This window comes from Bos indicus, chromosome 5 (genome assembly GCF_029378745.1).
Source record: "Bos indicus isolate NIAB-ARS_2022 breed Sahiwal x Tharparkar chromosome 5, NIAB-ARS_B.indTharparkar_mat_pri_1.0, whole genome shotgun sequence".
In the NCBI taxonomy this organism is placed as follows: domain Eukaryota; kingdom Metazoa; phylum Chordata; class Mammalia; order Artiodactyla; family Bovidae; genus Bos; species Bos indicus.
Window position 1 is genome coordinate 107,319,411 of NC_091764.1, and position 14,176 is coordinate 107,333,586.

General features: G+C 54.7%; 1 protein-coding gene across 5 annotated transcripts in view; it reads right to left on the reverse strand.

The window, feature by feature from the left end:
* The window catches only part of TEAD4 (TEA domain transcription factor 4), a 66,758-nt gene that overhangs the window by 21,448 nt on the left and 31,134 nt on the right, over positions 1 to 14,176 (reverse strand). Inside the window, exon 1 of one of the 5 annotated variants that reach the window (XM_019961691.2) lies at positions 10,609 to 10,785. The exons of the other annotated variants lie outside the window; for them this stretch is intronic. The gene's annotated coding sequence lies outside the window, so the exon portion shown is untranslated. Of the gene's footprint in view, positions 1 to 10,608; positions 10,786 to 14,176 lie in introns of those variants that run through there. 5 annotated transcript variants of the gene reach the window in all.

Below are 14,176 nucleotides of genomic sequence, written 5' to 3' on the forward strand. Positions count from 1 at the left end.
CAGCACCTTCTCAGTGGGAGAGCCCGAGGGACCCCAGCCCTCACCTCTGCCCACCTGCCCGGCACTTGGGGTGATGATTCTGCAGGCCCCTTTCCCCCGCCACCCTCCTTAGATCCCAGGGGTCTCCGGGCAGCAGGAAGGAGCCAAGGCCTCACTGGGGGATGGTAACCTGAGGACACGATGACAGGGCCATGGGTCTCCAGCTGGTGGGCACACAGCTTGGAACCCCCGCCCCCCACCACCCCCGCCGGAGCCTCCCCTCACTGCAGCCTGGCAGCTACCTCTGCTCATGCCACCCCTGGGGCCTCCCTGCCTTGGCCCTGGCTCCAGACAGCTCCCTCGGTCCCCACCACCTCCACGAAAGAGCAGGACCAGACAGGGTGTCTGTCTTGTCTGTGGGCAGCAGAGGGCACGTGGGATGCAAGGAGCGTCTCTGGAGGGGAACCCGCGGCCCTGACCCGGACACAGCTCCATGGCTCCTGCTAGACCATCACCAGGTCACCCGAGTGCTTCCTGCTGGCCCAGCCTCCTAGAGGAGATGCTGCAAGACCCCATGTCCTCTCTGGTCATAAATGAGACCAGGATGAGGGCTCCCTGCCTTCCAGGAGCTCACCACCCGTGCGGCCAGATGACGGCCCAGTGCCTGCAGCCAGTGGGGCCCATGCCGCGTGCTCAGAGGGCGAGGTGCCAGATCAGGCTGGGTGGCCAGGTGAGCCTTGAGCTATACTGACCACTGGTAAGATTAGACCATAAAGAAGGGCACTGGAGGAGACGGAGGGTGAGAGGGTTTGAGCAGGAGTGATGACCTCCTTTCTCCGCCTATGGGCACAGTCGCCAGCCAGCCCAGTCCTCTAGGCCTGGCTGAGCCAGGAGGCCTGTGGGGGGTGAGAAGCTGCTGATGCAGGGTGGCAGCGAAACGAGCGGGCCACCCGCCACCTGGGTGGTAACCAGGGCACCTAGCCAAGGCCACGCGGGTCCCCCAGCTGACCTCTCCCCACTGCCAAGGCTGAATCAAGAGCCGCCCTCAGGAGGTCTTGTCTGCCAGGAAGACTCGCCAGCCTGGGAGCACAAACCTGTCTGTGTCAGGGAAGGAGGGGGAGGTCCAGACCTGGGGACACTGCCTGCGAGCTGATCTCTGTAAGCCCACGGTCCAGCACCATGCCCCTGCTCAAAGCTTCCCAGGGGAAGGTATTCCGCAGGCAGTCCAATGGACACGTGACAGTCCTACTCCACGTCTAACCAGAGGCAGTCATGCTGCAGCTGTGAACAGCAGAGACGTGGTCACAGGCTGGGAGTCGAGGAGCCAGGTTGCAACCTGGCAGCTCCACAGACAAGCTCTGGGGGCTCACTGCTCACTTCCCTCCGGACCCTCACACGGCCTCCTCATCTGAAACCTGGGCCCTGACGGCCATAGGCTCATCATTCAAACGTGTCCAGATTGTACAGACTTGGGAACAGACCTGAACTCTGGCTCGACCACAGCTCTCTGGAGCTCAGTCTCCCTTCCTGTTAATCAAACGAGCTCCCAGCCCACAAGAAGAGTCCACTGCCAACGTTCAGGGACAGAGGGCAGACGGGGTGGAGGTTCTTGGGGCCCCTAGGCTGAGTGCGGTGCCAGTGGGTATGGTGCCGGCAGTAGGGGAGCCGATGGGGACCCTTTGGTCAGCATCCGGGATCCGGTTCTCCTGCTGCTCCAGCCCAGCCCTTGTAAGGGCAGCAGCCCATCACTTCTGTGTCTCTTCCTGCTAGATTCTTAGCATCACAGAGGAGGGGACCGCACCTCCCTTCAGGTCTGCATCCCCAGTCCTGGCATCTCTGTGTCAGATGAATGAACAAGTCTGCCAGCAAAAGCCGATGATTCTGTTTTCAAACTAGGTTGGAATCCAGCCCCTTCTCCCCCAACCATCACCATAACAGTTCAAGCTACCACCTTCCCTGGCTGAATTCCCTGCTCTGAGTCCATTCTCTACACAGCAGCCACTGTGATGCTATTAAAACTCAAGCCCCCTCCAGGGGCTCCCATCTGCCTGCCTAGAAAGTGTCCAAATCCCTACAACAGCCCAGAGGCTCCCCCAGGATCTGTCCACCTATCCCCAGCTCAGTCCGTCCCTCACCCCACACCACCAACCTTTGAGGCTCTGAGCTTTTGCTGGATGTGCCAGGCCTTCCCACCTCAGGGTCTTTGTATGTCCTGTCCTCTGCTCAGAGACCCTCGAGGCCCACTCCCTCACCTTCACGTCCCGAAGGCAACTTTGGCTCAGCTGCCACTAGAGGGGGGGACGTGTTCCCTAAACACCCCACTGAAAGCTGAGGTCACCCCCCCAAACCCCGCAACTGCCCGTCTACCCCCGACTCCCAACAGGAGGAAATCTCCTGTTTATACCTAAAACTAGGAAAAGTGCTACACAGAGCGAGCACTCAGCCAATGCTGCTAAATGAATGACCCGATACTGGTCACACCTTCCGCGGGAAAAGTGAGTTCACTTTTAAGTGCAAATAGGGGACTTTCCCGGTAGTCCAGTGGTTAAGACTTCTCTCCCTCCAATGCAGGAAGGTGTGGGTTTGATCCCTGGTCAGGGGAGCAAAGATCCCACATGCCTCACAGGCAAAAAAGCCCACCTAAAGGAGAAGCAACATTGTAACAAATTCAATAAGACTTTAAAAAACAGGTCCACATCCAAAAAAATATTTTTTATGGCTGATACACGTTGTTGTAAGGTAGAAACCAACACAACACTATAAAGCAATTGTCCTCCAATTACAAATAGAATAAATAAATGAAAAAAAATTAAAGAAGAAACAAATATACAGATAATCTACTTTCGATGAGTCTGGCATTGTTCTCAAAGTGCTCTCCTAGCCTGGTCTCATTTGAGCCTCTCAGTTCAGTTCAGTTCAGTTCAGTCGCTCAGTCGTGTCCAACTCTTTGCGACCCCTTGAATTGCAGCACGCCAGGCCTCCCTGTCCATCACCAACTCCCTGAGTTCACTCAGACTCACGTCCATCGAGTTGGTGATGCCATCCAACCATCTCATCCTCTGTCGTCCCCTTCTCCTCCTGCCCCCAATCCCTCCCAGCATCAGAGTCTTTTCCAACGAGTCAACTCTTCGCATGAGGTGGCCAAAGTACTGGAGTTTCAGCTTTAGCATCATTCCTTCCAAAGAAATCCCAGGGCTGAGCTCCTTCAGAATGGACTGGTTGGATCTCCTTGCAGTCCAAGGGACTCTCAAGAGTCTTCTCCAACAACACAGTTCAAAAGCATCAATTCTTCGGCGCTCAGCCTTCTTCACAGTCCAACTCTCACATCCATACATGATCACAGGAAAAACCATAGCCTTGACTAGACGGACCTTTGTTGGCAAACTAATGTCTCTGCTTTTCAATATGCTATCTAGGTTGCTCATAACTTTCCTTCCAAGGAGTAAGCATCTTTTAATTTCATGGCTGCAGTCACCATCTGTAGTGATTTTGGAGCCCAGAAAAATAAAGTCTAACACTGTTTCCACTGTCTCCCCATCTATTTCCCATGAAGTGATGGGACCGGATGCCATGATCTTCGTTTTCTGAATGTTGAGCTTTAAGCCAACTTTTTCACTCTCCACTTTCACTTTCATCAAGAGGCTTTTTAGTTCCTCTTCACTCAGGACAGAAGCAAATCCAGATTTCCATGAGGCCTGAAGCATCTGAAAACTGGGGAGCTTTCTTTGAGAAAAGGAAATTAGAAACAAACACAGAACTAGGTTCAGACCTGCTGGAGGTGAGGGTGGGCTCCTTCTCTTGATGATGGTCACGGCTCCACAGGTGGACATATGGACACGTGGACTCTTCACCTACCAAACTGTCCACTTCAAATACGTGTCATTTATTGCACATCAATCAGATTTCAATAAAGTTATTTTAAAATTTTAATTAAAACTAAAAGTTTCGGGAACTCCCATGGTTAGGACTCCGTGCTTTCACTGATAGCTGCTGTTGTTCAGTCGCTCAGTGGTGTTCGACTCTTTGCAACTCCATGGACTGCCGCTCGCCAGGCTTCCCTGTCCTTCACTGTCTCCCTGAGTTTGCTCAAACTCAGGTCCATCGAGTCAGTGATGTCATCCAACCACCTCATCCTCTGTCACCCCCTTCTCCTCTCACCTTCAATCTCTCCCGGCATCAGGGACTTTTCCAATGAGTCGACTCTTCACTGCTAGGGCCCAGGTTCAATCCCTGGTCGGGGAATTAAGATCTTGCAAGCCACACAGTGCGGCCAAATAAATAAAAGGAATTTTAAACATAAATAAATTAAAGGTTTAGGCACCTGGAAGGGGCCCAGGCAGGTGAGGGCCCTGAAGCGTGAGCCTCACTGACTTCACTGGAAATGCACCTGGCCCAGAGAAGTGCAGGCAGATGGAGCATCTCACCCAGGTGGGCACCAGCAGATGCAGGGTTAACGCCTGGGTTCGAGTCCTGGCTCAGCCACTTGGAAGTGGCTCAGGGCCTGGCAAAGAAGGTGCTCCAACTGCAGGAGGCCACTCCCAGCCTGGGAGGGCCTCCTGGCCTGGACAAAGTGGAACATCCTTCACTGCTGTGTGTGCTCAGTCGTGTCCGACTCTGTGTGACCCCACAGACTGCAGCCCACCAGGCTCCTCTGTCCATGGGATTTCCCAGGCAAGAATACTGGAGTGGGTTGCCATGCCCTCCTCCAGGGAATCTTCCCAACCCAGAGATCGAACTTGCGTCTCCTGCATGACAGGTGGATCCTCTACCACTGAATCACTTGGGAAGCCCTGTTAAACAGCAGCCAGGAGGCTCCTGCCCACCCCTGGCTGAGACTGTTTCTCCCCACATCACAGAGACCCCCCCAGGTCCTAAAGACAGAGCCCTACCCAGCTCTAGAACCACCTGTGTCTCTGCTACAGGGTCCAGGAGCTCTGCCTCCAGACAGGCCTCCTGGCCCTGGGCCACCAGTAGGGCCAGAGGAGCCAGACCCAGGGATCCAAGGCTGGCTCGGCTGTCTTTGTGGTTTTCAAGTTGTGCTTCTCTCCTTCCGGGGTGATTCGCCCTCCTCTCCCTGGCCGGCCCCTCTCAGACCATACCGCAGCCAGGGCCCTTGTGCCGGTCAGCAGTGGAGGATCCTGGGGTGGCGGTGGAGCCCCAGGTTTCTCTGGGTGTCTGGAGCCGAGAGGGACAAGCAGCTTTCTTCCTGCACCCTGAGGATCTCCCGAGGTCAACCCGGCCGTTCTACTGCCTCCAGACCAGCTGGCATCTGATCCAGACTCCAGACTTCATACAGACATAGGGAACTGCTGCAGTTTCTTTCACGCTTGTGATAATAGTAACAGTAATGAACACTTGTGGAGCAAACAGGCATCTGTACAAATACAGAGTGAAGACGGTAACTGCTCTGTACGCGTTCACACTTTTGCCCTCCTGTAGCAGCTGTTCTATCTCCCATTCCAGCCGCAGGGAGATCGAGGTACAGAGAGGTTTACAAGCTTGTTTACGTCGGAGACCAGCAAGTGGTTGAGATTCAGATCCAGGCAGTCTGGTTCTCTCTGCCTCTCTGTTTTGTTTTGTTTTGGCCACACCATGCAGCATGCGAGATCTTAGCTCCCCGACCAGGGATCGAACCTGCATCCACTACATTAGGAGCAGGGAGTCCTATTCACTGGACCACACAGCGAAGTCCCTAGAGCCTCTCTCTTAACTTCTCTTTAACATGAGACTGAGAGGACCGACCAGGTGGCCCCAGGGGTCCTGTGTAGCCTAAGTGAGAAGAAACTAAGGCCCAGAGAGGGGACGTGATTTATTCAAAGTCACGTGGTTTATTACTGACCCAGGGCCATGGAACATCCGTTTTCTAAGGCCACACCCAGGGCTTCACAATGGCTCCTTTTCCCCACGGATGGTCTGGGAGTTGCCCGAGACCATTCTACTCCACCTCTCTGAACCAGTTCCCCCACCACCACCCCAGGCCTCTGCGTGAAGTAAGTCCTTAGTGATGGCTCACTGTCCCTTGCCCTGACCCTGCCCAGGTCCTGCAGGGACAGCCAACTATTTGGACCAAGAGCCCGGCCCGCTGCTTACACTCTCTCCTGGACAGTGGCCCCCAGAGATGTGGGAGCCAACGTGCCTGAGCTTATGGGACGCCAGGAGGACCCCGGAGCCTGGGCAGCAGAGGGAGACAGGGAGTGTGCAGAGCTGCGAAGCCACAGAGAAGGCAGCGGAGAAAAGCAATGGCAGAGGGAATGTAGTAGGAAATCCAGATGAGCCGGTGGGAAGACAAGAGACCTGCACCCTGTCCCAGCTCTGCCCCCAGATGCAAACCCCCTCCAGGGGCTGAGATCACAGACTGGGGCAGCAGGAGGCCAGCTTGGACCACGTGGAGGCCAGCTGGGCAGCTGGGCATTGCAGTCTGGCAGTGACCTTGGCCAACCCCAGAGAGAGTCTGGGTGGGGCTGGAAAGGACACCCCACCAGAAGGTGGCCCATGTGTCAGAGAACATGTGCCCAAAGCCCCCACCCAGCTCACACCCATGACCCCATCATCCATGGGCGAAGATGGCCATAGGGATTGACTCTCAGGCTAAAGGTGGGCTGCTCCCAATGCAGCGGCCACACCAAGTGACCACCCCCTACTCTGAAGCCCACAGCCGGAGTCACACGTGTTCTGCCAGTCACCCCAGGCTCTTCCTCAGTCACACGTGAGCCACACATGAACCTTTATCCCATTTGCAAATCCTATCTGGGACAGGTCTCTTGTGTGTCTCATCCCCTCCCTGCACCAGGCCTCCCCCGGGCCATAAACATGTTCAAAGTTTATGTCCATTAAGAAAGGTCGGAAAGACAGTTGTTTTTGCTAATATTGATAATACAGTCCTGTTAGAACTAGTTTTCTAGTCAAAGCTATGGTTTTTCCAGGAGTCATGTATGGATGTGAGAGTTGGACCGTAAAGAATGCTACATGCTGAAGAGTTGATGCTTTTGAACTGTAGTGCTGGAGAAGACTCTTGAGAGCCCCTTGGACAGCAAGGAGATCAAACCAGTCCATCATAAAGGAAATCAGTCCTGAGTATGCACTGGAAGGACTGATACTGAAGCTGAAACTCCAATACTTTGGCTACCTGATGTGAAGAACTGGCTCACTGGAAAAACCCTGATGCTTGGAAAGACTGAGGATGGGAGAAGGGGATGACAGAGAATGAGATGGTTGGATGACATCGCCGACTCGATGGACATGAATTTGAGCAAGCTCTGGGAGTTGGTGATGGACAGGGAAGCCTGGCGTGCTGCAGTCCATGGGGTGGCAAAGAGTCGGACACGACTGAGCGACTGAACTGAACTGAAAACTAGTTTTCAAAGTTGAAAAGGGCATGAAGCAAAGGGAGATATTCAGCAGAGTCCTCACAGGGAGGGAGCTCTTTAGAGGAGCTGACATTTCACTCTTGCACGGGGTGGCTGCGGAGGAGGCCAGCCCCTCCCCACCGCCATGCACATGGCCTGGCCTGGGGGCTGCTCTGGCCAGGGGTCAACTGAAGCTATAAACACCTGCAGCTGGAGGAGAAGGCTATTTGTGGAGAAGACACTTTTCAGGCCTGACATCCGAGCTGTCACCACCATTGTCCCTGGAGGGCTCTGGGACTTCTGGTGAAATCCAACCCCATCTTCAAGGCCACCGCCAGGTGGGCATGCCCACTCCTGCCTCCAGGCCTGGTGCACAGGCTCTGTGGCTCCCTGGGCTCAAGTCATCTGAGCTCCTCCAAGGCAGGGAAGGGGTCCCCCCTCAAGTGCTGCAGCCCACGTTGTTCACTGGGCACCTCTAGGCCCGGCAGTGACACCAAAGACCGTGCCTTCTTTCAACAAGAGCGTGAAAAGGTGCTCAACATCGTTAACCTTAGGGAAATGCAAATGAAACCATGAAATACCACCTCACACCCGCTAGAATGGCTATTGGGGAAAAACGAAAAATAAGTATTGCCAAGGATGTGAAGAAATTGAAACACTTGTACATTGCTGGTAGAATGTAAACTGGTGCAGCCACTGTGGGAGATAGTCTGGTAGCTCCTCAAAAAGTTAAACAATCAGCATACGATCCAGCAATTCCATCTCTAGGTACACACCCCGAATAACTGAAAGTGGGTCTTAAAGAGCTATCTGTACACCCATGTGTACACTATTCACAATATCCGGAAGGCAGAAATACCCACACAGAAATTAATAGCTTAAATGGATCAATAAGATGTGGTCCAGCCATACAATGGAATTCAATGGAATTATTCAGCAATTAAAAAAAAAAAGAAAAGAACGAAGTTCTGACCCAGGCTGCAACATGGATGAACCTTGAAGGTACTGTCCTGAGAGAAATACTTGAGACACAGAAAGGCAAGGACTGTATGATTCACTCACTACTGTGAGGTACCCAAAATGTTGTTGCTATTGTTTAGTCACTAGGTCATGTCCAACTTGCAACTCCGTAGACAGGCTTCCCTGTCCTTCATTATCTCTTGGAGTTTGCTCAAACTCATGTCCATTGAGTCAGTGATGCCATCCAACCATCTTATCTCTATGTCACCCCCTTCTCCTCCTGCCCTCAATCTTTCCCAGCATCAGGGTCTTTTCTAATAAGTTGGCTCTTTGCATCAGGCAGCGAAAGTATTGGAGCTTCAGGTTCAGCGTCAGTCCTTCCAATGAATATTCAGGGTGGGTTTCCTTTAGGATTGACAAGTTTGATGTCTTTGCTGTCCAAGGGACTCTCAAGAGTCTTCTCCAGCACCACAGTTTGAAAGCATCAATTCTTCAGCACTCAGCTCTCTTTATGGTCCAACTCTCGCATCCACACCTGACTACTGGGAAAACCATAGCTTTGACTCTGCAGATCTTGGTTGGCAAAGTGATAGCTCTGTTTTTAATACACTGCCTAGGTTTGTCATAGCTGTACCCAGAATAGGCAAATTCATCAGGACAGAAAAGAGATTAGAGGCCATCAGGGCCTGGGGGGAGGGAGGAACGGGAGTTACTATTTAATGGGTACAGTTTCTGTTGGGAAGAAGGAAAAAGTTCTGGAGATGTCCGTGAGGTTGGTTGCCTGACACCGTGCATGTGCTTAATGCCGCTGAGCTACGCACTTAAAAAGGGTCAGAATGGTACATGTTAAGTTCTGTGTATTTTCCCACAATAAAATATATGATAAGTTGGCTGTTCACATGAGTAATGTGAGTATATGTGTAATATATGAGCAATAAAATGAAAATATATGAGTAATAAATAAAACTAACCCCCCCAAACATAGTATTATTACTCTCCCCATTTCTCAAATAGGGAAACTGAAGCTGAGGAGAGGCCCCTGGACAGAGTGGATGTGGGCAGAGGTGCCCACCGTCAAGCCTCCAGACACAGGAGGCCAAGGCCCCAGGCCGGATGAGGGAGACGCACCGCACAGGGCGGCGGAGGGTCCAAGATCACAAGGAAGCGGGCAGAAGTGGACTGAGGCCTCCTGACCTGTGCCGTCCCTGCAGTGACCAGAGCCCCACCCAGGTCCAGCCCGTGCTCTGCCTCTTGCAAGCTAGTGATTCACCTCTGATGAGGGCTTCCCAGGTGGCGCTAATAGTAAAGAACCCGCCCACCAATGCAGGAGACCTACGAGACGCAGGTTCATCCCTGAGTGGGTAAGATGCTCTGGAGGAGGGCATGGTCACCCACTCCAGTATTCTTACCTGGAGAATCCCATGGACAGAGGAGCCTGGTGAGTCTCAAAGAGTCAGACACAGCTAAAGCAACTTAGCATGCATGCATCTCAGATGGGCCTGGATCACAGTGCTTTGCCCAGATCCCCAGGGGAACCCCCAAACCCACACGGCTAGTCTCCACCTCTGGGCCAAGGATCACTCCCTTCAGCCCTCGTCCACCCAGCCAAGCTCCACTTCCTCCCAGAAAGCTCCCAAGGTAAGCCAGCCCCAGGCTGACTCCTCTACCCAACATAAGTGCCATCCATTTTCTTTAAAAAGATGTTCCTCCAGCATCTCCCCCAACCATGAAGCTGGAGAGAACAGAGACCATGGCCCCAGCCCGGCCTGGTCCTGGATAAGAGGCAGGTGCTGGATAAGAACCACCCGACAGCTAACAGGCCACAAGGCACCCAGGGAGACCCGGGAGAAAGAGGGGTGGGGGGGAGGGCAGACACTTGGGAAATTCAGAGCAGAGTCCAAGAAGGCAAGGGGCCTGCTGGGCACAGAGAAGGAAGGACAGGAGCAAGACAGCAGCGGAGGGAGAGTGAGGCCACTGGGGCCAGACTCACCTCCCGCCACCTACCCACAGGGCCAGAGCCAGGCTGGGCAAGGAGGTCAGAGTGACCAGCAGCGCCAGGGTGAGGGTCACACCATGACGGGGCAAAAACAAAGGCTGCTGTGAGCTGGGGAAGGGGAGCCCCGGCCCAGGGGAGGCTTGGCATAGACAGGTCCCTGCACCCGAGTGTCACCTGCATGTCTGTCTGACCCTAATTGGTAGCCCTGCTCTGGGTGTGCGGTGGGCTGGGCTGGGGGCAGGCCTGAACCCCCATCCTCAGAGACTCCAAGTCTCAGATATTCCTCTGGGCATTTTGCTCTTCCTGCCTGAGAAGTCAGCTGCTCACCTGGAAGCGAGGTTGAGGCCTCTGGATGCAGGGTCGGGGGTTAGCGGGGGAGGGGAGGAGCCCTCCAGGGTGCCCAGGGCTCAGGTCGGGCGGGGGCACAGAGGGTGGCAAGAGTGGGTCCAGGAGCCAAAGAGGGTGGTGAGCAGCCCGAGGTCTGAGTCAGCTTGGCAGCAGATCCCTCTCCCCCTCCCCCTGGGCCTGGGGCCCATCCCACGCCCAGGCCTGAGCTCAGAGTTATATATACCCCCCAGCTGGGCCACTCGCTTGGGCAGAGAGCCCTGTCCACTCCCCGGTGAGGCCCCGCCTTGGCTCAGCCCCCGCGCCTGTAAGAGGAGACGGAGAGCTGGGAGAAGCCAGCGTCTGGGCCCCGGGCAGGATGTGTACCCGAGGAGGACAGGTGCTGTGGGGGCTGGGTCGGTCACCAGACTCTGCAGGGAGGGGTGAAGGCCCCCGCTCCGGTCCCCCTGCCCAGAGCCTGACCCACCTGAGCCAGGGCCAAGCAGGAGCTGAACTGGCTTCAAAGAGCTCACCGGGGCCACTTGGGATGACAGGGAGTGCTGAGCAACTCCCCTCAGCCCCCACTTACTACCTGAGCGACTCGGGGACTCAGCCTCTGAGCTTCTCTCTCTGCATCTACAGAGGCTGTAACCCCTCCCTACTCACCCCTCCCCACCAAAGACGGTCGCGATGAGACTCTGGCCTCCTAGGCCCATCTCCTCTCTTCCTCCTCCTGGATGGCCCCCCCACCCCTCTCTTCCTCCTCCTGGGTGACCCCCCACCCTCAGCCCCTCTCTATCTCTGGGCACACGGGAAGGAGGGCAACCAAGGACTCCAGCAAGACCCGCACTGTGGGCCAGATGCCGCCTTCACCTCTCTTCCCCCACCCATCGGCTGCCCTCCTGCCAAAGAGAATTCCACCCCCGGGCCTGCCGAAAGTGTGCCTGCCTTTCCCAAACCCTGCCTCAGTTGCATTGCCAGGGGACTAAGCTCAAGTCTGCCAACCCCCACATCTCTCTACGTGAATACAGATAGAAATAGCCACCCATAACGACTGTCAGTCTGGTCGAGGCTATGGTTTTTCCAGTGGTCATGTATGGATGTGAGAGTTGGACTATAAAGAAAGCTGAGCACTAAAGAATTGATGCTTTTGAACTGTGGTGATGGAGAAGACTCTTGAGAATCCCTTGGACTGCAAGGAGATCCAACCAGTCCGTCCTAAAGGAAATCAGTCCTGAATATTCATTGGAAGGACTGATGCTGAAGCTGAAACTCCAATATTTTGGCCACCTGATGTGAAGAACTGACTCATTTGAAAAGACACTGATGCTGGGAAGGATTGAGGGCAGGAGGAGAAAGGGGATGACAGAGGATAAGATGGTTGGATGGCATCACCAACTCAATGGAGTTGAGTTTGGGTAAACTCCAAGTTGCTGATGGATGGGAAGCCTGGCGTGCTTCCGAACGGAAGTGAACGACTGAAAAAAATGAAGCGTTTACCCAAACGTCCATCAACTGAGTAAACAGCTATGCACTACGGGGTCCATCCATATGACAGAACGTGACTCAGTCTTCAAAAGGAAGGAGGTTCTGACACCCACCACGTATGACGTGGAGGAATCTTGAGGACACGATGGTCACTGAAACAAGCCGGACACAGGAAGACAGGCACTGTGTGATCCCACTTACGTGAGGGCCATAGAGGAGTCACAGCCACCGAGGCAGAAAGTGGATGGCAGGTACCAGCGGCCAGGGGCTGGGGGTGGGGGGGAGTGGCAGGTGAGTGTTCAAGGAGGACAGAGTTTCAGTCTGGGAGGATGAGAAAATTCTAGAGATGGATGGTGGGGATGGTCACACACCGTGTGAATGTACTTAATTTCACTGAACTGCACGCTGAAAAATGGTTATAACGGTCAATTTGATGTTCCATATACTTTACCACCATACACAAAGGAACAGCCGGTCCACAGCGGCCCTCAAACACTGTCCAATGGCTCTCCACGGTTTGCAGTCCCTTGGGGTCTTCCCCACATGGCAGTGACCTCAGCTTCCTCCCCACGCTGAGTGCCTCTGCCCGCCTGTGTTTGCCAAGCCCTCTGTCCCTTGAAAGCAGGAAGAGGAATCCTGCCAGGTGCCCAAGAACCCATCACAGTCCCACCAGGGACCTGCCAGCTCTGCAGCCACCCACCTGCCCCTCCCTGCATGCCCTGGCCTCTTCTCACCCTCATCCCTCAGCTTGTGACCCGCAGTCACCCCACTCTCCACCTGAGCAGCGGGAAGCACCCCGGCTACCAGAGACACTTCCTCCCCAGCTCCGTGGGCAAAGCCTCCATGAAGCAGCCCCACCTGGACCACGGATGCTCCACGCACAGTGCTGCCTCCTCCATGGAGCCTCTGCAGGGACCAGAAGTGAGAAGCAGCCACCAGAACAGAGGTCAGGCAGGGCGGCCCAGCGGCTGACACAGGGCCTGAGTAGAGCCACGGCGGAGGGGCCAGTGAGGAGGGATGAGCAGCTTTAACCGCTGACCGAGGAGCACACCCGGGGTCCAGAAAGGACCTTGCTTCCCCAACAAGCAGGGGAGAAGGAGTCCTTTGTCCTCACAGGTGAGGTGCAGGTGAAGGGTAAAGGAGGCAGGGCTGTGTGGCTCCGCGGCACCCCGGGCCAGTGAGCAAGAGGCTTTGGGTTTGGTCACTTGAATTGAGTTGAACAGTATCCCCCCAACATTCATGTCCACCCAGAGCCTCAGCACATGACCTCATCAAGAAGCAGGGTCTTGACAGACATAATTAGTTAAGATGAGGGCATATTGAATATAGGGCTTCCCTGGGGGCTCAGTGGTAAAGAATCCACCTGCCAATGCAGGAGACACAGAAGACGCAGGTTTGATCCCTGGGTCAGGAAGATCCCCTGGAGAAGGAGATGGCAACCCACTCCAGTATTCTTGCCTGGGAAATCCCATGGGCAGAGGAGTCTGGGCACATATTGGATTAAGGTGGGCCCCCGATGTCTGGTGTCCTGATAAGAGGAGAACAAACAGAGTTTCGGAGAGGACAGCCATGTGACAACAGGGTCAGAGACGAGAGTGATGTGGCCACAAGCCAAGGGCACCAGGGCTGCCAGCTGCCACCAGAAGCCAGGAGGGAGGCACAGAACACATCCAACCCCACAGACCCCCTTGGGTTCAGACTTCTGGCCTCCTGACCCTCCAGAGGATACATTTCTTTGTCTAAGGCACCCCTTAAATTTGTGGTGATTTCTTACAGCAGGCCTAGGAGATGAGTTGAGTCAGCCCCCAAGACCCCCTCACAGTTGATGAAGCATCTGTGCTGGGGGGAGGGCATCTGGCTTGGAGCCATCTCATTCAGGGCAGAGGGCGACCCTGGGAGCAACACCCTGAAGCACCTCCTTTCCTGGGAATCACAGCACGGGAGCTGGAAGGCTTCTGTCAGTCACAGAGACTCCCTTGCCTGCCCAAGACCCATGTCTCAAGCTGGGTGTCCTGGGGGAGTTTCCAATGGCTGAGCTGAGCCTCCCAACAGCTGTTACTATTTGCTCTGCTTCCCCAAAGCC